This window comes from Macaca nemestrina, chromosome 19 (genome assembly GCF_043159975.1).
Source record: "Macaca nemestrina isolate mMacNem1 chromosome 19, mMacNem.hap1, whole genome shotgun sequence".
Classification (NCBI taxonomy): domain Eukaryota; kingdom Metazoa; phylum Chordata; class Mammalia; order Primates; family Cercopithecidae; genus Macaca; species Macaca nemestrina.
This window is the reverse complement of record NC_092143.1, coordinates 6,547,986-6,572,927: the sequence shown is the minus strand read 5'-3', so window position 1 is coordinate 6,572,927 and position 24,942 is coordinate 6,547,986. Positions and strand designations below refer to the sequence as shown.

Here is a 24,942-nt window from a genome sequence, read left to right as displayed (position 1 = left end):
ACCTTTTTAAAGAAATATTCTTATGTGATAGTTCACGGTCTTCACTGCCATCTCCTCTGGTTCTGTGCCTCTGCTCAACTGAATCTGCTGCTTCCATGGGCCCAAATAACACCCAGTTCCACAAAGTCAGTGGGTGACTTTCTGACTTGGCTTTTCCATCATCTTCAGCACAGTTGAACACTCTCCTCCTTTTGACACTGTATTCCCTCTCCCTCCCCTTCTCCCCCATCTCTCTCTCTCTCTCTCTCTCTCTCTCTCTCTCTCTCTCTCTCTCTCACAATCTCTCTCTCGCATGTGCGCCAACCCCCCTCTTGGCTGAGCATTCCTCATTCTCCATTGTCATCAGGTATGACTGATTAGATAAAGCTAGATAGTGTGATCTTTATAATGTCCAGGGAGAGTTATTCATGTCTCACTTTTACTTTTTTATTTTTATTTTTTATTTTACCTTAAGTTCTCAGATACATGTGCAGAACACGGAGGTTTGTTACACTGGTAAACATGTGCCACGGCGGTTTGCTATACCTATCAACCCATCATTTTGGTTTTAAGCATGCCTTTGGTATTTGTCCTAATGCTCTTCCTCCCTTTGTCTTTCACCCCCCAACAGGCCCTGGTGTGTGACTTTTTCCCTCCCTGTGTCCATGTGTTCTCATTGTTCAGCTTCCACTTATGAGTGAGAACATGCAGTGTTTGGTTTTCTGTTCCTGTGTTAGTTTGCTGAGAATGATGGGCTCCAGCTTCATCCATGTCCTTTGCAAAGGGCATGAATTCCTTCTTTTTTATGGCTGCACAGTATTCCATGGTGTATATATGCCACATTTTCTTTATTCATTCTATCGTTGATGGGCATTTGGGTTGGTTCCAAGTCTTTGCTATTGTAAATGGTGCTGTAAGAAGCATACGTGTGCACGTGTCTTATAGTGGAATGTCATTCTCAGTTGGTTCTTTGAACGTTGATGTTGTTCCAGTTTCGGTTCCAAGCCACCTTTTCTTATGCGACTCTTTTTCTAAGCAAACTCATGCACACCTGTAACTGCAATGACTAATACCCAGAGTGTTGCTACTTTGTGTCTCCTGCTGAGATTGTTATTCTGAGCTTTGCATCTGTATTTCCAGTGCATGTCTAATGACTCCATTAGAAGCATCTCCCTCTCAGCATCTGGAAACTGGACCCATGCTCTTTCCCTACCACAGGGAAGGCCCTCCAGAGATCTCCCCACATACCTCACTAGCTTCGTTTCTTCAGCACCTCATCGCATTGTCTTAATTAGTTAAAAAGGGTCTGCCCAGATTCATTCATATATAGTAATTATTACTATGAGTGGGAAATATCTATACAAGTGGAAATTGATTTTTTTTCTGTTAAAACAGGAACATATTGATATCTTCATGCTTTACTGGGATGATAGAGATTCCATTTTATTTCAATCAAATGTGATTTATGTCATTCAGGAAATGATGCATTGCACCCAGGTAATATTAATCATAAAGGACTCTGTTCTTATCTTTGGCTTTCACAAATAAGACACATCTTATTTTCTGAATTGATTTCTTCCATTAGTCACCTAATATAGCCAAGAGCTACATTAATTTCACCTCCACCTCTGAGGAGAATGACAAAAAAAAAAAAAAAAAAAAAAAAGCCAGCCTGGGGCTTTTGTACCTGGCATCTTAGAAAATTCCTGAAGGTCAAAATCCATTTCTTTGCCTCCAAATAATTGAGGGTGGATAAAAGCAAACTCCTGCCTGTTAACCAGTCAGAAAATCAAGATGTTCAACAAACATGCATACTGATAGACTTCCAAAGTGTTTGAAGATGGAAGAAAAGACAGTAAGAAATAAAAATTGAAATTCACCACACACTATTTCTAATTGAACGTGGATTGATTAAGTTGTAATGAAAATAAAACTGCACTGGGGGCATCGTCATTTCTGAATTTGAGTCCCAGCTCTGTCATTAAAACCACAGCTCTGCTAAATCACCCGGCAATGCCGTGGCTCAGCTTCTCCAACTGTAAAGTGATGATCAAATGCCTCATTGACAATTCACGTATGTGAAAGGATTCTGTACGTGTCATAAAATTGCAAGGTTGTGTTCTTTATAAAGGTCCACAAATTTCCAAGCCATCGAATAATCAGACTGAGTTTTTCTCCAGCTTTTGTTTTTAAAACTTCTAGATATGAGAAACCCTCTCTCCGGGTACCCTGGGGGAATCCACAGAGTGATCAACCCCCACCCTGAATTCCTAGTATACTGGCAATGTTAGCCAAGGCAAGCAAACCAATGTGCAAAGCCAGCCTGGGCCTTCTGTAATTGCCTTGTGGGATTATGTAACGGAATTTTCTTCCAAGGCATCCATTTATTTTCCTTTGGCATTCTACCTTCACATTTTTGTTCCTATGGTTTCACTTAATACAAAGATCTGCTATGTGATATACTTAGAAAAAAGGTGTTTATTTTTTCCTTGTTGAATATTTTCTATAAAAATTATACAGGACAAAATTCGTATTAATTAAATAAACTTTAAAGACATAACAATGGGGCTTTAGCCCGTCTTTATGTTTCATTGAGACAGTTTCATGTTATTGGTTCTACTCTTTTTGTCACAATTCCTCAACCTTTCCCTTTCTCCATCCCCTCCTATTCTCCTCCCCTAAGGAGGAGGTGGTCCAGGCAGGCCCTGCCATCCCCTCTCCAGTAAGAAGGGCTGGGCTCTCTTGGAGGCTGTGGTAGCTGATGGTGTGAGGCCTTCCTCAGCAGCCTCTGTTCTCCAGGTGCTGCCTTGAGTTGCCTTATCTCAATCTGCCACTTTTTTGTATGTGGCAGTTTTCAATTGGTGAAGAATCCTGAAAAAGGGTTCCTAGAATATGAAACTTCCCTGGAAGATAGACAGAAATATTACAAGACCAGAACAGTCCAACCTTTCAGCAGTTCTCTTTGATGGATCTATCTGCATCAATCAATTTATAAACCCATTTAATAAGAAGAATAATTGGATTTTGCTTACCTGCTCATACGTTCTTCTGCTTCATGAACAAATACTTTAAGCTGCTAAACATGAGTAGTTTGTGTCTGTGTTTTTGTTGTTGAAATTAAATATTTATATTTTAGCATTATTTGGTCACCCAATAAAATTATAACTTGTTTATTACCTTATTCTTTGGTAGAAAATAGATCTTTAGTGTTCTACAGACATTTCAAATATATGCTACATAATTTAAAAATAACCATCCAAATATATGCTGTATGATCTTTCAAAAGACAGTCATTCAAATATATGCTACATGATTCTTTTAAACACAAACGCCTAATACATATATACAATTGTTCAAACTTACTTTTAAGAAATAAGAATTAAATGTAAGAGATACATTTTGTCCACAAAATGGTGCAGATTAATAAGAATACTAATTAAATGTCAAGAAGGATATGGGGAAATGGAAATCTTTCTTACTGCTAGTAGGCTTCTAAGTTTGCACAAACTTTGTGAAAGCAATTTGTCAATATTTATCAAACCCCTATACCCCTTGACTCAGCAATTCTGCTTTTAGGAAACTATCTCAAGGAAATAATTGAAGATGTTTATACAACAAAACAGCTACAAGGAGAGCACTGCAGTCTTGTTATGATAGGCAAAAATGAAAATGATCAAACAGATGACTGGTTAAAGAATCATGGCACAGTTGTGCAATATGCCCATGAAAATGTGGGGATAGAAGTACATTTTCTGACTTGGCAAGATATTCACAATACACTGTTAAATACAAAGATAAGACATAAAACAGCACAGGCAGCATTTTTGTATTTTTATACACAGAAGTGGATTTCTCTGCAAGGGTGGATGATGGATGACTTTTTCTTACCTTGTTTTTATTTACATACCTGTAAATAAAATGTTTTTAAACAATAAAAACATGATTGTTTTGTAGTTAATTGTTAGTAACATAAATGTCTTTACTACACTGAAATAACATTTTTCTATGATCCATAATGGAAAAACTCATCCATCTCTCTCTCTTCCTGATTTCTTTTCAAATGGCAGTTCAGTGGCAGAACTGGCTAGTGGCAGAAGTTCATGTCCTTGCAGTTTAGCTAATACCATCATTATTGTAGAGGAATACATTCATTGATTACCTCATTTTCTTAATGTATGTAGAAATTGAGAAAGAAAAAGGAAGAGATGAGAGTAGACCATGTATAATATTCAAAACAGGGAAAATCAGAGATTTGTCCAATATCTAAAGTTTTTCTTTATATGCACTGAGGAAAATGCTAAAATACCAAATACTTTCCTAAGTTGAATTTGTCTTAACAGTATACATACATAATAATCATCCATTAAATGAGCAGAAAAAGCTTATGAAGATAAATGCCTAAGTAAGGTTATTGCATTTTTTTCCTCACTCAATAGCTTCAAATGTTGAAATAGGTATTTGTGTAACAAAGCTTTACCCTTTCACTGTATTTAAATTTCATTAAATTGTGTTAAGTCATTTATAGTCTTGGCATTAAACTTGCTGAATAATTTTTTGGCTTATTTTGGGCAGTGTGTGAGGTTTTTCTTTAACCAGCCTGTCTTAGTAACATTGTTGAGGGAGTTCTTTCAGGTAATTTATTTTCTTAATAAATTATAGAAGGTCCCTCCTCACAAATAACTTACATATAAATGACATTTGTTGTGATCATTTTTATCTCTGATATCAGAGGTAGTCTATTTTTCTGCTTAGATCTATGAGATATTTCTAGAATGTTGAGTGAACCACTTTATTTATTTATTTATTTATTTATTTATTTATTTATTTATTTATTTATTTTGAGACAAGGTCTCACTCTGTTGCCCAGGTTGAAGTGCAGTGGCCTGATCACAGCTCACTGCAACCTGAAACCACTGGGCTCAAGCAATCCTTCTGCCTCAGCCCTCTGAGTAGCTGAGACTAACATTTATTGTTGGTTTTCTTGTAGAGAGAGAGTCTTGCTATTTGCTCAGTTTGGTCTCAAACTCATGGCCTCAAATGATCCTCCTTCCTTGGCCTCCCAAAGCATTGGGATTACAGATGTGAGCCACACATCTGGCCTGAACCACATTCTTAATTATTCACTATGTTCTTTGAATTAATTTCCAAAAATAGTTATATAATTCCTTAAGAACTCATCAGAACATTTTAACAAAGTTAAATTTCCCAAATTCGGGGAACCTTTATTTGTACAAAGTAAATTGCAAATAGAAAGAATGCTTATTGCAATTGTAAAAATTAAATGGATTCAGCATGTCTAGGGCATGCAAAATGTAAGACCTAACACCATAAAAACCCTAGAAGAAAACCTAGGCAGTACCATTCAGGACATAGGCATGGGCAAAGACTTCATGATTAAAACACCAAAAGCAATGGCAACAAAAGCCAAAATAGACAAATGGGATCTAATTAAACTAAAGAGCTTCTGCGCAGCAAAAGAAACTACCATCAGAGTGAATAGGCAACCTACAGAATGAGAGAAAATCTTTGCAATCTACCCATCTGACAAAGGGCTAATATCCAGAATCCACAAAGAACTTAAACAAATTTACAAGAAAAAAAAAACGCATCAAAAAGTGGGCAAAGGATATGAACAGACACTTCTCAAAAGAAGACATTTAGGCAGCCAACAAACATATGAAAAAATGCTCATCATCACTGGTCATCAGAGAATAGCAAATCAAAACCACAATGAGATACTATCTCATGCCAGTTAGAATGGCGATCATTAAAAAGTCAGGAAACAACAGATGTTGGAGAGGATGTGGAGAAATAGGATCGCTTTTACACTGTTGGTAGGAGTGTCAATCATGTTCAACCATTGTGGAAGACAGTGTGGTGATTCCTCAAGGATCTAGAACTAGAAATACCATTTGACCCAGTGTTCCCATGACTGGGTATATACCCAAAGGATTATAAACCATGCTACTATAAAGACACATACACACGTATGTTTATTGTGGCACTAATCACAATAGCAAAGACTTGGAACCAACCCAAATGTCCAGCAATGATGGACTGGATTAAGAAAATGTGGCACATATACACCATGGAATACTATGCAGCCAGAAAAAAGGATGAGTTCATGTCCTTTGCAGGGACATGGATGAAGCTGGAAACCATCATTCTAAGCCAACTATCACAAGGACAGAAAACCAAACACGGCATGTTCTCACTCATAAGTGGGAGTTGAACAATGATAATACTTAGACACAGGGTGGGGAACATTACACACCGGGGTTTGTCAGTGTGTGTGTATACATACACACACACACATATATATACACATACACACACACATATATCCATATATATACACATACACACACACACGTATATATATATATATATCAGAGTATGGGTATACAATCACTTTAAATGAGATGTCATGTATTCTTCATTACAGCTGCGTCAAATGCAGCTCTGATCCAAGGAAAACCAGCCAGTGCTCCATCCCCATAGGAAACCAGCTTGTGATCCCTCCCCAAACAAAGCTGCTGCTTTCCTGTACAGAGTGGCTTGAAATCTCCAGTTTCAGAGTTCTCTAGCTGAGCATAAATTCCTATTGACCTTAAGTACAATAACTTACTCTCCCACAAATCTGTTGAAAAATGTGACCATCTAGGCCCTTAAGTGCCAGTTGAACTTTTCAGCCCCTTTCAGCTAAATGAGAGAAGCCAAATGCAAATTCTGTGATTCAAGGACAGTGGATGAATTTGTAAACATCTCTAAGGAACTCAGTCATAAATCACCAAATGAATTATACATGTGTACATATATATATTTCCTAATAAGCATATGTTGGTTTTTGTTTTCATTGTTTAAATTATAATATTGAAAGTGATTTATTAGCCAAATTTCGTTATGTCTTAATGAGAATGACAGTTAATGTCTCATCAGCCTTAACTGAATTATCTACCTTTTAGATATGGTAAAGCAAAAGACTCCTGTGTCCAGAAAGAACGAGAAGCAAATAAATGATTCGGGATCGCACTGACAGGTCTGCTGTGAAACTCAAGCATTCATAAGCCTCTGTAACATATTGTGCCTTAATTATGATGCCAGTTTAATTAATTCTACTCATAATTTATTGATTTGTTAAATTCACTTTCCTGACAAGGTATTAACTAATCAATTTGAATCTATGGTACACAAATGCATACACACACAAAAACCTTCCTTTTTGCTTTTCTTTTTTTTTCTTCTTTTTTTAAAGAAGGAGTCTGGCTCTGTCACCCAGGCTGGAGTGCAGTGGCGCGATCTCAGCTCACTGCAAGCTCCGCCTCCCAGGTTCCCACCATTCTCCTGCCTCAGCTTCCCGAATAGCTGGGACTACAGGCACCGCAACCATGCCCAGTTAATTTTTTGTATTATTATTATTATTATTATTATTTTTAGTAGAGACGGGGTTTCACCGTGTTAGCCAGGGTGGTCTCAATCTCCTGACCTCGTGATCGCCCGCCTCAGCCTCCCAAAGTGCTGGGATTACAGGCGTGAGCCACCATGCCCGGCCCCTTTTTTCTTTTGATGGGTTACCTGCACATACAGCATCTATTCCTTTCTCGGCTTCACATTGTTGGGATTTCACACGTCTAAGATTTACTGTTGTGTTTGCTTCCTTTAGGCAACAATTTCACTCTAACTTTCTACTTGTGAAAAAGGGTCTGGCCCTATACAAAGAAGACCTTGAATACACTCATAACTTATATAAAAATATGGCATTAAAAGAGCCCGAGGGTATTCTCCAAGAGGAAGAGGGAAGGAAAATCCAAGAAAAAGGGGATTATTCCTTCAAACAAGCTCAGAGTTGCAAGATTTGGCATTGTGTGCTTGTGGTTTAAATTTTTACTAGCTCTATTACCCCAGGCCAATGTGGTAGGTGCCAAAAGCTGGTCCAAGTTTTGGATTGGCAAGCATTCAAACTCAGAGTCCCTAAGGAGAGTTTGTGTCCATCTATTAACAAGTCAGCAATAACATCAACAACTGGGCATAGAATCCCCCAGGAAGAAAGGTTTCAGTTTATTCCCCTTTGTTCCTTAGAGACGTTTGCTGGAAGTCTCCGAAGCTCAAAAAATAAAAATTTGCCTCGTCAAAAGCATCCACTGCCCTTTAAATTTTTGAGGAGGGGATGATCGTGGTGCAAATAGCACACTCACAGTTTCAAGGGTTAGACTCATCTGACTTTTATGTACAATGATTCTTGCAGTACTTCAGGGACGTCCACCCTCGAAGGTGCCAGAGCTGATACAGGCACCAAAAAACTTTGATCAGTGAATTATTCTAACAGTGTGGGAAGGTACACAAATGTAAATACAGATACAGAAATATATACTGATTCAAAATACTCTCATGATAAAAACTGGGGGGAAATCCATAAGATTAAAAGCTGTAATTTGGCAAGGCGTGGTGGTTCACACCTGTAATCCCAGCACTTTGGGAGGCTGAGGCGGGCAGATCACCTGAGGTCAGGAGTTTGAGACCAGCCTGACCAACATGGAGAAACCCCGTCTCTACAAAAAATACAAAATTAGCTGAGCGTGGTGGTGCATGCCTGTAATCTCAGCTACTTGGGAGGCTGAGGCAGGAGAATTTCTTGAACTCGGGAGGAGGAGGTTGCAGTGAGCCGAAATCATGCTATTGCACTCCAGCCTGGGCAACAAGAGTGAAACTCCATCACAAAAAAAAAAAAAAAGAAAAGAAAAAGAAAGCAAGCTACAATTCTGTGACATCTGTGCCTTTGGAAAAGAGTCCCATCCAGGACACCTTGCATTTAGTACTATGTCCTGGAATGACCAGCTCCATTGAATCTTAAAGGACTAAAGAGCACTGCTACCAGAACAGTGGCAGAATGAAAGGGGATTGAGAAGAGGACAAAGCAGGCTTGCAGAAGGGAGTCAGTCCCTCCTTCAGCCCCAGCATGCAAAGTGTCCATCATCACTATAGAGCAGAGAAGAGAAAACGTTAATCTTGGCAGAGACCCTTGATGCAGGATTTTGTGGTCACTTCAAAAAGAGCGAATGCAAAGCAAGTAAGCAAGCTGAAGCTGTCCGAAACAGGGTTCCCAAACACACTGAGCAGACGATTCCAGTGAAGAGAATGTAGGTTAGAACGGTGCAGATCACAAAAGATAAGCAGAATCTGCAAGAAGATAATCTCCTTTGATCAGTTGAAACCATAACGTGAAATCAGAACCAACTTCAAAATGTCATAGTTTTAGAAACCACCAAAATACATCTCGTCCTCTAGTGAGTGATTTGAAGTGAAACCTCTTTGTACTCTCCATCATGTCCTGTGTTGAAGTACTCTTAGTACCTGATTCTACATAGATACCTGCGCATGTTGGAGCTCATATGTGCATTAGACTTAAGTTACTGGAACTCAGAATCGCCCACCTTACCATGCAGTGATGTCCTGCAGCCCATAAAGATGAGAAGCAAAACTTAGACATCATTCAAAGCACTGCTTAACAATCTGCCACGCCCAGCCAATCCTGATTACTCTTGATTAATTCCTTCTTGCATTTGTTCCATCCTGTCTCCTTTGCATTTGTTCCATCCTGTCTCCTTTGCATTTGTTCCATCCTGTCTCCTTTCTCTGAATTCCTGTTTCATTGCTTACGATTCCAGGATATTCATTGGATCTATCCAGATTTGGCATTCACGTGCTCCATAGGATTGTAATTCAGATCTCTTTTATGAACATGGTTTTCACTTCCTAGGTCTAGCATTATACATTTTCTTGATGGGAATTTCCTGCTCTAGGTATAACTCTTAAGAAGTAAAACTCTCAGCAGAATTTCTTCTGGGACATACAGTAGAAAATTATAGGTACGAATTCAGTAGAAATTATAGATAGTAATTATAGGGTTAGAAGGTGGACTGAACATTCTTGTCTTCCCATAAAATAGGCCAAATACAAGAATAGATGATTTACATCTGTGCAATTAAATAAATGTACATAAAAGCATGAGCCATTGCCTGTTAACAGATCAGCCAGGTTAAAAAGGTTGATATATCTTAAGATTTAGTGAGGCTTTGAGGAAACAGAAATCTCAAGCACATTAATGGGTACATAAATTGGTGCAAACTTCCTTGAGGGTAGTTTAGAAATATGCAGTAGGATTTTAAATATAGTTGTGGAAATAAACCAAGAACAACGAAACGAGCATGGACAAAGGCTATTTATTCAGAATTTGCTATAGCAAGGGAGTCAGCACCGTCATTTACGCTTTGGCAGAGACTCAAAGGCAGGCAGAAGAGTAGAAAGTTTTATAGCAGGAAACAGGGAAGGCTTCAGGTGTGTTGTGATTGGAGGGTGTTTGCCGTGATTGGAGGCTGTTGGTCTGGGGAAGCTGTTGGTGGGCTGACTAGAGGGAATCCTATGTGATTGGTTAAAGGTACATATCTGACTTTTCCTGGTGGGTCCTACATTAAAAATAGGGTCAAAAATTAGGGAACCTGTCAGTTGTTAATCAAGTCATGGCCATTTGGGGCCAGTTGCTACAGGGGGTCTTATTTGGCTTCCTGGCTAAGTTGCTAGTGTGGCCCGACTGATAGGTGGTAGGCTGGCTTCCTGGGTTGGTTACTCTAGGAAATGAGTGGTTTTCCTAGTACAGTTGCTGCGGATTGTGGGTTAGATTCCGTTTTTGTATGTGGTCTGGCCATTATCTGTTTGTATGTACAGACTTTTGGAATAATTGACTGGAGGAGGTAATTGAACAATGATTTTATTAAAGAAAGTATTTGTTATTTCAGAAAACGTAAAAGAGGTGAACTTTTTTTTTCAATCTACTGTTATACTAGTCTGTTGCAAAAGACTGAAGCAATGGTTCTTGGTTTACACAGGGACAGATAGAGCTCTCTGAAAGTGAAGTTACACAGGGAAACATCATCCCTTTGATAAAATACAACATGATTCTTGCGTAAACTGTCATTCTATGTGAGGTTTTAGAGTCCATCCCGATAAATCCCGGTGTCCACAAACCATCAGAAACACAACATTATTTTACCTGTAGTCAAGCAAATGTAGGTGTATTAACTTGCATGCCATAGGCAATCGTGGGATGTCTCAGTAAGGGAGTGTTAGCGTGGGCTTGTATACAGTTTGGGCTTCTGATTTGGGGGGAAAAGAAGACATTAAGGAATAGAGACTCTAAGGAAACGAGGTTTAATTTGAATTGGATGCTGCCAGAAAGCACGGCTGATGACAATTTTCTAAACACTTTTTGCTTAGGAGGAAGGAGCACTGAAGTGGGTCTTGAGGTGTCATCAGTGGTGGTGCTCACATTGGTCAGGAAGGAGAAATGTTTGATCACTTAGTGGGAGCTTGGTATCCATGTTTTATTTTTGTTCCAACCGTCATGGAGTGACCTGTCTGAGGCTGACATTCTGGGGAATTGTTCGTGTTCAGTAGGAAAACCCATGGCCTGGCTTCATGGTTCTGAAACAGTGTGTAGAGGCATCTCTGGACTCCAAAGTACATTCACGAGAGCACCTTGGCATAATTTAAATTTTGGGGGGAAGATCAGCAATGTCTGCTGAGAATTCCGTTAAAGCCATCACATTGTTTGGACCTTACTACTTAGCACATGGAGTGCTTACGTGCTTCTTTCAGCTTTTGGAGCACTATGAAAAACAAACAAACAAAAACCAAAAATAAACAAAAAACAAACAAACAAAAAACTCAAACAGGAAGGAAGTGATGAACTGAGCACGCTTAAGAACTTCCGGCCTTGCTATCACCCAACAAGCCGGATACCGGGCCAGTTCTCAGGGCTGGGGAATCTTTCCCCGATCCCTTTTTCTTATCCCCCAGCACGTAAAAGTTTGAAATTATGGAAACTGCTGTCTAGACCTGTGCTGTCTAGTATGATAGCATTTGCCACATGTTCTATTTAAAGTAATATAACTAAATAAAATTGTAAACATTAGTTCCTTAATCACTATGGCCATATTTCAGGTGTGCAACAGCCACATCTCATGAGTGGCTGCCGTATTCGACAGCACAGAGAGAGACCCTTTCCGTCACTGCAGCGAGTGCCCCTGGTTCCTTTGCTCTGTGTTCAGAACCTGGTCCAAAAATCTGTGGGTCCAAACACTTCCGCCGTAAGAGGATGCCCACATAGAAGCTCTCTCTCTGCTCATTAAACTTTTCACATCCTCTGGCCAAAACATATGTTCCTAAGCAGGGAGGTTGCCAGGTTTTCTTCCCTTGTTCACAAGTGAAGGACTGGCGGGGTAACCCTCTCCAGATGGTACAAACAACACCTCGGTCTGAACTATTTACCTTTGTGTTATTTCAACAATGTCTCCAGCGTCACTCCCAGAACTAAAAGATGTCAACAACATAAACAGATGCTTGTTTTCACAGTTAGAACTACAATAACAACAATCAACAAGGAAGTAGTCACCTCCAAAAAAAAAATAATAATAATAATAATAATAATAGGACAGATAAACTCATAAACTGATTGTCTCAACTTACAGTCATTAAGGGATCAGACACTCTAAAGTTCAATACAATATCAGCATCTTTTTAGGACAACAATGAAATTATTGTGCTGTTTTGATGCCAGGCACCTGGGTTCCTGCTGAGGACTTCATGTTGACCTTGAGTGGGGCCGAGCTTCTCCTGCTCCCTGGGTAAAGTTGGGGCTACTGCAACACAGATTAGGATTCTGAACTTAGATTTGGAATCAGACTGCCTACCCTTGACCTTCCACCTACTAAATCTGAGAATTTGGGAAAACCACTTAACTCTCTCTGTCTCAGTTTACTGCTTCATAAATGGTGAGGGAGGGACAAAAGAATAGCATAACCTAAACTCATAGGTTGTTTTGAGAACTTGATATTGGATACATAAATTTTGCTAGGGATAGAGTGCTCACTGAGCAAATTTTAGCTATTCATATTACCATATATCAGGTACTGTTAGGTGATTTGACACTGTAATGTCATTTAAGTGTCATCAGAACACTGTAAGATATTTGTCTCAACTATAGATACGAAAATAAACATCAGGAAATATAAATGATTCACCCCAAATCCTACAGGCTAGGTTGCAAAGCTGAGATGCTTTGAACTCTTCAACAATATTAGGTCTGCCTATAATATGCTGCCCATACCAACAATGACAATTTTATTTAAATACTCCATTTACCTGTAATAATTTGTGAAATGTTGTTCTTCCCTACATACTGTCCTCTTCACAAGAACAAAATTTATGTCTGTCTTGTTCAGTGTTCTGCCTGATGTTCCTAGAACAGTGTGTCAAAAACATAGCTCTTAATAAGGATCTGTTGTGTGGATGAATCTGTTGAATCCCATTTATATTTAATAGGTTCCTCTAACATGAGGTTTCTAAATGGCTCTCGCCTCATTGTACACTATGATTGAGATAATAATTTTACCAAGCCTCTTTCCGTCATTGGTTCACAGGTTAGCTTAACTTTAAGTTGATTTTCTTTTGAGCTTTTTTAAACAAAATACACAATTCTTTTGTGACTTACACAAATAACTGACACATTGTTTCTCCATTTGATATCTCTAGTTTTCCAAAATCGTTTTATTTTGGATGGAAAGGAGAAAAATGAAGAAAAACTAAAATATTTTTGTAGACTAAAGTTATTATTCAATTTTTGGAAAAATAATGTTTGTGTGAAGAAAAAGTGCTAAGTAGATTTAGATAAGATTTGCCATGGAAAAGTGTATTGGTTTAAAATGAATGACATACTCAAAAGAAAAAATAAGCAGGCAGCATTTAGCATGGATATAAAATATGAGTGACTGGTAGTTTTGAAGTATGGAGGATCCTGAGGTAATCCAGGCTGAAGCTGGCTAATGCCTAGATTGAGGACGCCTGCAGATATAAAGAATAAATAAATATTCTTGATCTTTAATAGAAAAATATATTTTGTTTATAGAGAAAATTCCGATCTCCTTGAAAGTGACACTTTCTATATAATATTACATTCCATTTTAATTCTGAAATCTCAATTAAATTCCATATAAATTGAGTTGTTGCTAGGTTATTTATTCTGCAATTAGTTGGCCTTTGACTTCTTTTATTAGAAATTACAGCTTCTTGCTTAAAGCTAATATGCCAAGCTACTAAATTCATCACCTATACATAATAAGTGCAATTTAAGCATTTAAGAGGAACAATAGCCGCCAAGTGCTGATAACAGATGAAAGCATTTACCCACAAATAATGTCAGCAGAAATGAAATGTCTCTACTGAAAGTACAAAAACCTTACAGTAAAGCAAGTACCGAAGACACTCACCTTAAACAACTGTGCAGACTCAAAGGCATGTGATATTCAGCAGTCAAGAAAAGCCTTTATTTCTCTCATTTATCTACAAACACATATCTGTTACTGTATAAGGATTAAGAAGCTTCTATTTTGGGGAAATATAAAGCATCAGTTTATCACAGTCTACAGTTGCACATTTCTTAATATTGAACAATTCTTTTATTCCTGAGATAAATCCTACTTGCATTAATCTTTTATTGTAATACAGGAGTTAATTTGCTAATATTTAATTGAATAATTTTTGCATGTATGTTTCTAAGTTAGATTTTTTATAGAATGAGTTGAAAAAATTTGCTCTTCTTTTTAAGTATGCATAACCTGAGTATTTGTCCTGTCACCCTGCTCCACACATTTACCTGTTGAAGCCCTAATCCCCAGTATGCCTGTATTTGGAAGTAATTAGGTTTAATCAGGTCATAAGGGTGGGTCTGTGATCCCAGCAGATTGGCAGTATTAAAAGAAGAGAGACCAGACAGCATTCTTTCTGTCTCTCTCTGTAGCTGACCATTGAGAAAAGGTCACGTGAGGACAAATAGGTAGCCATCTACAAGTCAGAAAGACAGCTCTCATCAGAAACCACATCAGCTAGAACTTTGATCTCAGACTTCCCAGCTTATACAACTAAGAAGTAAATTTCCATTGTATAACTCACAGTCTACAGTATTTTACTATGACAGCCCTAGTGAACTAAGACAATGTGTTTTAGAGTAATTTAAATAATATAGGAAATATTTATTCCTTAAAGATTTGGTAGAATTTACTAGGGGAAAAAAGTTGCATTTATCACGTTTTCAAGGGAGATTTGTAAAAACTGAAAATTAAGTTTTCAATTTGTAAGAAATATAAATATAAGGCAATTGTTGTAATATACACTCTCCTAAGGAACCACTGATTTGATTTTTTTTTATTTTGTAATAAAAACTTTTTTATTCCTTTGAGAAAGTTTCTTGCATCTTTAGTTCTGGTTTTGTTTCATTATTATATTTATTCGTACATTCTCTCACTTTCTCTAATCAGAATTAATGAGTGTTTATTGTTGTTTCAAAGATGAGTTTTTGATCAATACTGCTGTTTTTTAAAATTTGATTACTTTATACTGAAATTTTCTTTGACTCTATCTTACTTTCATAATTGATTATTTTTGTGCCTTTTTATGAAATAAATCGAGGAATGAATAACTAGTAATTTTATTTTCAGTATTTCCTGTTTTCTATTACAGGAATTTGATGTTATAAATGTTAGTACTTGAGGTTGTAAATATTTTTTTTTTGAGACAGAGTCTTGCTCTGTCACCCAGGCTGGAGTGCAGTGGTTCTATCTTGGCTCACTCCAACCTTTACCTCTCAGGTTCAAGCAATTCTCCCTGCCTCAGCCTCCCAAGTAGCTGAGATTATAGGCACCCACCACCATGCCCAGCTGATCTTTGTATTTTTTAGTAGAGACGGGGTTTCGCAATGTTGGCCAGGCTGGCCTTGAACTCCTGACCTCAGATAATCCGCCTGCCTTGGCATCTCAAAGTGCTGGGATTACAGGCATGAGCCACAGCACCCAGCCAAATTCTATCATTTTTATTTAACCCTGACTAGACTATAATTTTCACTTTTAAAATATTCAAGAATTAGTTCAAAAGATGTTTTCAAACTTCTCTTTATACTCTCCATGGAGATCATAACCTATGAATATGATTGATTTGATTCCTACTGTTTGGAATTTAGTAATTCTTTCATGGCTTAATATGTGTTTAATTTGCTTACATAGATCATGAATAATTGACAACTTGGGATATTCAGTTTAGTATGTATAGTTCTGTGACTATATTTATTAAAACACAGTAGGTTACTCAAGCCTTTATGTTTTTCCTTCTCTTATTCTAGTTGCTATGCTGATTTTTGAGAAGTATTTATTAAAATTTTGCATTGTAGCTACAAATATAATGATTTCTAACATTTTGTGTATATGTATTTCAAAACCACATTGTGACCAGTATGGAGGTGCTGTACATATTTGGTCAATGTGCCTTTTGTCAATGAAATATGCCCACTCTGTATTGTGCAGATCAGGAAATGACTCCTTCCTGCTCTTTCTGGGCTGGTTCTGGCTGATTTCTTCCAGTGAGAGCATTGGAGGGTGAGAGGATGATTTTCCCTGTCCCTCTGTGTCTGGTGGCAATACGACCCTGGTCCGAATGTCCTCTGTAGCCCCACCTCCCGCCTGGAGAGACCTGTCCTGGTTCTCCCTTCTGTCTGGGGGTCCCGCAGCACTGCCTGACTCTTCCCTTCTCTCTGTGGCCTTCAGAGAGGGAGCAATCTCGTTTTGTTCGTCTGTGCACTGTATCGTCTTTATGCATCCGATTCCCTTTTCTATGTTATGTTGTCTTCATTGAAATAGGAAGAATTAATTGCATTTTCCTGATTAGACCCTGACTAATACAAGCCCCTTAATCAAATAAAGGTTTGTGCATCATCTGGTATGGTTTGGCTGTGTCCCCACCCAAATCTCATCTTCAATTGTAGTTCCCATAATCCCCACATGCCCTGGGAGGGATCAGGTGGAGATAATTGAATCACGGGTGAGGTTCCCCCATCCTGTTCTCATGATAGTGAGTTCTCATGAGATCTGATGGTTTTATAAGAGGCTTTTCCTCCTTTTGTTCTGCACTTCTCCTTGCTGCCACCATGTGAAGAGGGATATGTTTGTTTTCCCTTGCACAAGGATTGTAAGTTTCCTAAGGCCTCCCCAGCCATGCTGAACTGTGAGTCAATGAAACCTCTTTCCTTTATGAATTACCCAGTCTTGGGTAGGTCTTTATTAGCAGCTTGAGAACAGACTACTACATCATCTGACCTAAGAAGTCCCGTGTTGTGCAGTCCAAGATTGCAAGATTGGGATTTTAAAATGTTTTCTAAAGGTAAAAACGCATAGAACTGTGGGCAGTGACATGCCAGTGGGTACAAACTGTGGTGTGGTAAGAAGTATAAATGTGGAGATAAGCTTGATTCCAAATGTCAAAAGTCAAAATCTCCATTTTTCTGTTTTATTTTTTGGACGGGAAGATATTTCCTATTTAAAATAACAGGAGCTTCCATTTCCAAAAATTCCTGTTCTGGGAAGAAATTTCATGAAATATTGCCAAATTCCACCTCAGTATTTCCCTCAGTCATGATAACAGAAATGGCCCTCACCAATCTGATCTAATAATGTGAGTCTGAGAGAATCAGATTTTTATTTTGGAGAGCACATCTTCCTGAAATGTCAGCTGTTACCTGATTTTCAGACTCTCTTTAAATGGGAGAAAATGTAGATGTGTCTGTACTGATAGCTAAATGCTGTGATGGCGTTAGAGGTGGAGAGTGACAGCCCCTTCTCCACAGCTGTTAGTCTGGGTGGAAGTGCTCCCCTGGGCAAGTCAATAAGGAGTGAAATCACGTCAGAGGACACAGTCCACGTGATGGAAAAAACAGAAGGATCAAGTGAGGAATCTCACATTTTATCTTTTGAGAAATGTAGATGTTAAGCTAAGTACAGTTAAATCTTTTTATCTGCACTGTGTCCAATTTTGCTTTTTAATTGTTTTCATGGTGAAAGAAAAATTCAACATGTTTAAATCTTTTAATTAGCCTTACTCACATGCACTTGGTTTTTCTTCCTTCCTTCTGTCTTTAGACCAGAAGTTTTTCGAATTCCATCTCTAACGACCTGTCAGATCAGAAGACTGGTAAACCTGGAGCCTCATCCCAAGAGGTGATGGTATCTGGGTTTATTATGGATTGTTGGATGTAACTATCAGTCTGGAGGTGGGTTAAGCCCTGGTTCATACGACTCAAAGCATCTGAAATGTCCTAATCCAATAAATTCTAATGTTTTCCTGGGCCACACACTTCACTCGTCATGAACAGACATGTTCTGTCTCTATAATCACACCATGCCAACTGGTGATGACTTAGTAATATCTCCCCAGTGAACCATAACAAAATCATATTTTCTAGCTTCCTATAAACCAGAGGAAATACAATAATGCATGTTACTATTAGCCTGACACTCTCATTTGTGGTTGCTGTGTCACTATGTTCCCCTGGTATTCTGAAAGACCATGGAATAATCAGGTCTAATGAGTAATGAAAGACCTCTAATTTATGTGGGAAATTACTTCTTGTCTTTGTGCAGCCCCTTATTTTTTATTTTTCCTTTTGCTTATGTTAACCTCTCTGTAGCTTTGATTCATATAGGGTTTCCTAGACCCTCACCTTGGAATAGGCTCTGGTTTTGTTTGTTGTTGTTGTTTGTTTTGTTTTGCTTTGCATAGTTGATTGAAGCCAAGCTTAGTATCTTCCCTAAAATATTTACTGATATTTTTCTTCCCATCTCTGCTTTTCCCTCCTCTTCTCTCTCTACCTTCTTTTCTTCCTCTTTAAAATATTCCTCGGCACCCACCACATGCCAGGAATTGTGTGTCAGGACTGGAGCTTCCATGGTGGGCAGAACAGATGCATTCCTGACAATCTAGTTGGGGAAACAAACATAAAATAACGCAAATGAGAGACAGTAAGAGCAAACATAGAGGAAATATTTCATTTATGTAATTTATATTATGAAAGATACACATTAGGAAGAGAAGGTGAGCTGAGAACTGCAGTATACATAGGAGGGAGCCAGGGAGGTCGAGGGAAAAGCGTCCCCAACAGAAGGATCAAAAGTGCAAGGCTCTGAAGAGACAAATGATATGGCACCTTTGAAGAACTTAAAAGACCGACGTGGCCAAAGAATAGAGAACGACATGGCTGCTTTTGTGAGAAGATCCCGAGACAGTGGTGCTGGGGTCTTGCAGGATGTTGCAGGGCAAGTTAAGGATTTGGGGTCTTATACGTTAAGGCTGTTTTCCCCAGTGGAGGAGAAGTATAATTCAATTCAAATGAGGAAAGTCTGGAGGGAAATTCAGAAAGCTCTTGCGGGAAATTACAGCTTCCATAGAATTCCGAGTGGAATAGGGTGACAACTGTAGAAATAGAAAAAAAAAGGAGGGGTAATAATGCATTTTGGAATTTTAGTTGATAATCACCTACTTTGGATATAGGAAGAAAAGGATTAAAACAAACCAATGGTAATTACAAGGTTTTCACCAGGAGCAACAGGTTTGATGGAATTAAAATTTAATGAGATACAGACGATTGATGGAGAATCAGATACTAAGAAAAACACCTGAAAGGGCATGTGCTTTATCTGAGACTCCTGTGAGACATTCACGAAGGGAGATATCAAGTAGCTGGTTGGATAACTGGGGCCCGAGTTCACAAGGAGCTGCCTACGTGGGCATCACCTGTGTTTGGGTCGGACGGGAAGCTACCGGAGTGGATGAAAGCTCACAGGACAAGAGTGGATTTGGAAAGCATTCAGTGGTGAGCTTTAAGGAGCATTAACATTTCAGAGATTGGACAGCGGAGTGACAGACTGAGTAGCGAGCAATCAGGTAAGAGAGTGTGGTTTCACGGAAGAAAGAAGTGTTTCAAGAGAGCAGGAGTAGTCGAAAATGCTGAGTGCTACTGACAAGTAAGAAAGGAATGAACAAGTCCATTGGATAGGCTGTAAGGGACGTCACTGAGGCTTTTACATGGGCAGTCACTTTCTCTCCTTCACTCTCCAAGTTGAGGTCAGCTCTCAGGGCTGCTCACCTAACATTACATCACAGGGACCTTTCTCACCCGCTCCTTAAAGTCACTGTTTTGCACCTTCATCTTTTCTGCTTGTCTCCCACTCCGGATCTGTTTCCCTTCCTAGGACAGTGTTCCCACCTCTGCCTTCCTCCTTTGCCCGTGGCGTAAACTCGGGCAACTGCTCTGCTCTCCGTCCCCACACCTACCTGTGGCTGCGTGAGTCTTTGAATCCTCAGGCGTTCCCCTTGACCTCCACCCCCCCTTTCTCTTCTGGGAAATGAATTCAGTACTCACTGCCCTTCCTCTTGTGCTACAGTTTCTCTCTTTTAATTTACTTTCTGTTAGAACAATGCCAAAGCTACTCAAACCCCAAATACCTCCACTTGAATCCATCTCCTTTTCTTGGGGTGCCAACCCATACTTCCGTCCTTTAACTGATGAAATTATTGGGGATAGTCTCCGCTTTTCTGCCGTTTAGCTTTCCGTGGTTTCAGTTACAGTCAATCGTGGTCCAAAAATAAGTGAGTACAGTGCAACAAGAAATAGAGAGAGAGAAGACCACATTCACATAACATTTTTCTTTTTACAACATCTTGCTATAATTGTTCTATTTTATTGTTATTGTTAATCTCTTACTTTGTCTACTTTAATAAATTAAACTTGACCGTAGGTACAGGAAAAACACAGTATATATAGGATATATTATCTGTGGTTTCAGGCATCCCCTGGGGGGTCTTGGAACGTATCCCCCTACAGACAAAGAGGAACTTCTGTATGTGCAGACACATGCTCCCTAATTCATATGAACAGTTCTCATTTCTGAGCTCTATGATCCTTGGACCACCATGGCAGTGATACCACTCGCTCTGTTTCTGTTTTTACCACTAAATTCTAAGCTGCTTGAGGGCAGTTGGCCACATTTTATTCATGTTCACATGCCATCATCATCAAACAGTGCCCGACATGGAAGTTGCTTAATCATGATTTGATGAATGAATATGCTTTAGAATACTTCCATGATTAAAAATATTATTCTCAATATATTAACTGTAATAAAGTACTAAATATCATACTTCCCCACTGTAACATAATTCCATTGGTAAATGTGAGTAGACGTAGGCTCTCTAGGCTAAACCCGTAGTACCCCTTAGAGAAAACGTATGTGAACTGCCTTCCAAATTAAGCCAATGTGTTAAAAGAACCAGAAGCCCTTTGCTGACCTCACAGTGATAGATGTCCAACTGATACACAGACAATTAAAACCCCAGACTCTATCCTTAAAGAATTGTTGCAAAATCAGCTTTTGCCAAGAAGAGGGGGTTCTGCATTTCCCATCTATTGGGATATTTTAAAAAACAACTGTTGCAATGACTATTTAAACTAAACTGAGGATATTTAAAGTTATTTTTATATTTACATAATTCTACGTGCATGAGTGCTCATCAGGTGTCTATTTTTTAAAACTTATGTCACATATGTTTTGCACACCATATTTCTGATGACATTCTTTTCATCTTCGATCTGAAGATTTAAATCATACTCAGCTTTGTCACCTGCTTGCTAATGCTTGGAAGATCAACAGAATTCTGTGAAATGGAAGACCATCTGGTTCCACAGGTTACATCCTGTCAATTATTTAAAAGGGAGACTTTCATGGAAGAGAAAGAAACTTGGCCCACATATTCCCCTTTGCTCTCATCTTATGCTCCTGCTTTGAGTGCTAAGTATTGAATTTAGCATCGTGTGATGTAAACACAAGCAATCAATATAGTTGCTGTATTTCTACCTGAAAAGAAGTGCTATTATCAGATTTACATTTTTGCTAACGTAGTCAATTATTTTGCAACACCTTGTGGTGAAAACAGGTTGATGTATGACTTACAAAACCATGATAGATTTCTTGTTTAAAATAATAAGTTTTAATAGTGATTAGCTCTAAGTGTACAAATTATATAAGACTAAGTGACAAAAAGTAGAGTTTAATGTTACTTGATTATAAGTTATTAAACTGAATTTTTCATGGATTTATCTAAAGAAAATACCAAAACACATATTTGAACATAGGCAAATCTTCTATACATATATGAAAAAAATTACTCAGAGAGGAAATTTTGTTTCTTCTTTTTTCCATATCAAAACAGACAGATGTTGTAAACACTGCCATATGAGTTACAATTACTTGTGTCTGTTTTTGACATTAACCCATGATACTTTTTTCCAAAATAAGAAGTAACCGTTTCCTAAGAGAACCTGAAGACACACCCAGCAGAGTCTAATACATTATTTAGAATCTGATAAAACATTATTTTCTCTGATTACAAGAAAGTTTTCCTGATATGTTTGGGCTCAAGACCACTTTATTCTGCATTATGGGGAGTGTGCTGAACCTTGCGTTGGGAGATGCATATTTGTGTACTGCTCCCATTTCTGCTACTATATAATTTTGGCAAATTATTTCTCCATTTTGAATCTCATCAAGTATCATGAAGTAGATGATAGTTTATGCCCCTAAAATAAGGGCATTAACTATCATCTAAATTCTCTTCCTTTTCTAGATTCCAATAGTGTAAAATAACACAAAGGTGGGTGGGTCTTAGGCAAGATTTTACAGCAACTCGATTAAAATCGATGTTATAGTGAAAAGCATCAGTTTTGTAAAAGATCTTTATGTTTAACAGGATGTTGAGGGCGGTGTCCCTCTTTCCTCAGAATTAGCATCTGAATCAAAACTGGAGCAATAAAAGGCATTTAGTATTCCTATATCCTTAAGAGAGCTAAAAAAGTGGGGCCAGCTACTCCTTAAAGCTCATTCAGAGGCAGCCACAGGCACTACAAACACATCCTTATGGGCAGAGAATTTGAGGGAAGGAGAGAGAGCTGAGTGAGTCTTAGGACTCCTTGAACACTGAACTCATTGGAGTTGGGAGTAGAAAGGAGATGACCAGGGGCTGGGGACCCCAGGGGTGAGGAGATGTTGGTCAAAGGGCACAAAATTGCAGTTAGGAGGACTAAGTTCAAGAGATCTCTTGCATGACATGGTGACTATAGCTAATTAGAATGTGTTGCATTCTTAAAAATTGCCGAGATAATAGATTTTACATCTCCCCACAAAAATGATACATATGAGGTAACACATATGTTAATTAGCTCAATTTAGCTATTTCACAGTGTATACATGTTTCAAAACAACATGCTGTATAATAAATATGTATTTAATAGAATTAGATAATATATAATACATATATTTGTATATATATATAATTTGTCAATTAAAAATAAATAGATACAAAGAAGCTTGCTTAGGAACTCATTTTCCTCTCCTAACTTTAGGGGGAAGAAGAAAGAATATTTTGAACCACACCAGGAGAATTACCCCAGAGAATGAGTTCACTTGCCAAAATGGGAAGCTGGCATCTTTTTGCCCTATGAGAAGGCTGCTGAGCTAACAGGTCTGCCTTGGCATAAATGTCTAGAAGAGCATGTGTCTCCTGGAGTATGGGGACATTTGTATTTCCATAAATTGGCAGCTGCTTCTGGTTAGAGACTTCTAAAAGGTCTGGAATGCTGGAATACTGGTATAGTCCAAAAGAGGAAGATGAAAAGGAGCCATGGAACACTGTGCCTGGGAAGAAGATGGGACATTACCCTCCACATGCCCGGGAGCTTTTGGAAGACATTTAAGAGGATCTTAGTTTCCACAGCTCCACATGAAAGAGCAAGGACTGCCGACATCCACTGTGGGCTCCGAGTGAGGGACTGGCCTATGGGCAGGAGGTGATGGAGACTTACTTGCTTTACTTCGAGCTGGTCCATAGCAGCAGAGGAGACTGGGGTGGGCCTCCCTCCAGAACACATGTAAAGTATGTGACACTGGTTCCCAACCCTGGCTCCACAAAAGTTACCTGTGAACCTCGTAAAAATACACCTAAGAAATTCTTACTGAATTGAACTGGGATGAGATTCCACGTATCAGGATTCTGTAAAAGCTCCCCCGATGACCCAAGATGAAGTCCGGGTTGAAGACCAGTTATCTGCAGGAAATGTGTCCTGTGATTTGGAACCACATTTGCATTTGTCAAGCAAGACACTGCGGCCACACAGTGGAGATCTGCATCCGTATGAACCAAGATTTCGCTCTGCTTCATGGTAAGACATGACGTGGCTAACCCTGGCCATCTGTGCTGCTAATGTCCTGATCTAGCTTGAGATTTTGACTACACATATAAGGAACCAGCTATATATGGATAGGCTGTTTGCAGAAAGGTCTCTTGAGACTATCTGAGCTGACTTGCTTATCTTGCAGAAAAATATACTGAGGCCCAGAAATTATTTAAATAAAGTCCTCAAATATGGTAATTTTAGAAAAAGGACAACAGAAACCTATATCTGCCCACTACTCCCACTACTAGCACCAACATTTTGACTTTTATAGTTATTTATGAAATAAGGTGTGTGCCTTTTGTGGAAACAAATAGAGCGCATCCTACAAGGCTGTCAGAGAGCTGGGAGGCAAGGAGCTTGGATTTTTATCATTTCTTTGTAGTTGCCTCTGGGACTCTGGGTAAATGCATGCCTTACTCGGTATAAAATAGGCACAATAATAGCATGGTAACACCTGTAATCATTTGTCCCACGTATTTAAGCACCTGAAGGTAAAACAACACCATCATCAGAAACAATTCAGTGGGTAGAGTCATTCAGAAAGAGGATTTTTATCTGCTTTTGAAAATGTCTTAAGGAGAAAAAGACAAAGCTTTGAAGGCATTAGTAATTTAAGTATTGGGATGATGTCCAGGGACTTTTTGCTGTGATTCACATCCTGGGTAGGAAAAGGTGATAAAAGTTGTAGGAATGTCATCCAAGTGCCTGACTGATTTGATCATAGGGAAGAAAGAAGTGGCTGTTGGAGAAAAAGTGCAGTAGAAACAATGAAGGAAACAGGATAAAAACTGTGAATATTGTTC

The 24,942-nt window shown here is 38.6% G+C and overlaps 2 long non-coding RNA genes across 2 annotated transcripts in view; one reads left to right on the top strand and one right to left on the bottom strand.

The window, feature by feature from the left end:
- LOC139359968 (uncharacterized) overlaps window positions 1–23,433 on the top strand; it is a 43,952-nt gene extending 20,519 nt beyond the window's left edge. The window contains exons 2-3 of the long non-coding RNA XR_011616769.1: window positions 17,994–18,124; window positions 23,309–23,433. This is a non-coding gene — a long non-coding RNA (uncharacterized lncRNA). The remainder of the gene's footprint in view (window positions 1–17,993; window positions 18,125–23,308) is intronic.
- Window positions 17,906–21,390, bottom strand: LOC105489338 (uncharacterized). The gene is made up of 3 exons (XR_011616768.1): window positions 20,356–21,390; window positions 18,575–18,830; window positions 17,906–18,026 (listed from the first exon to the last, which is right to left on the bottom strand). It is a non-coding gene; the product is annotated as an uncharacterized lncRNA (long non-coding RNA).
- Window positions 23,434–24,942: the final 1,509 nt, after the last annotated feature.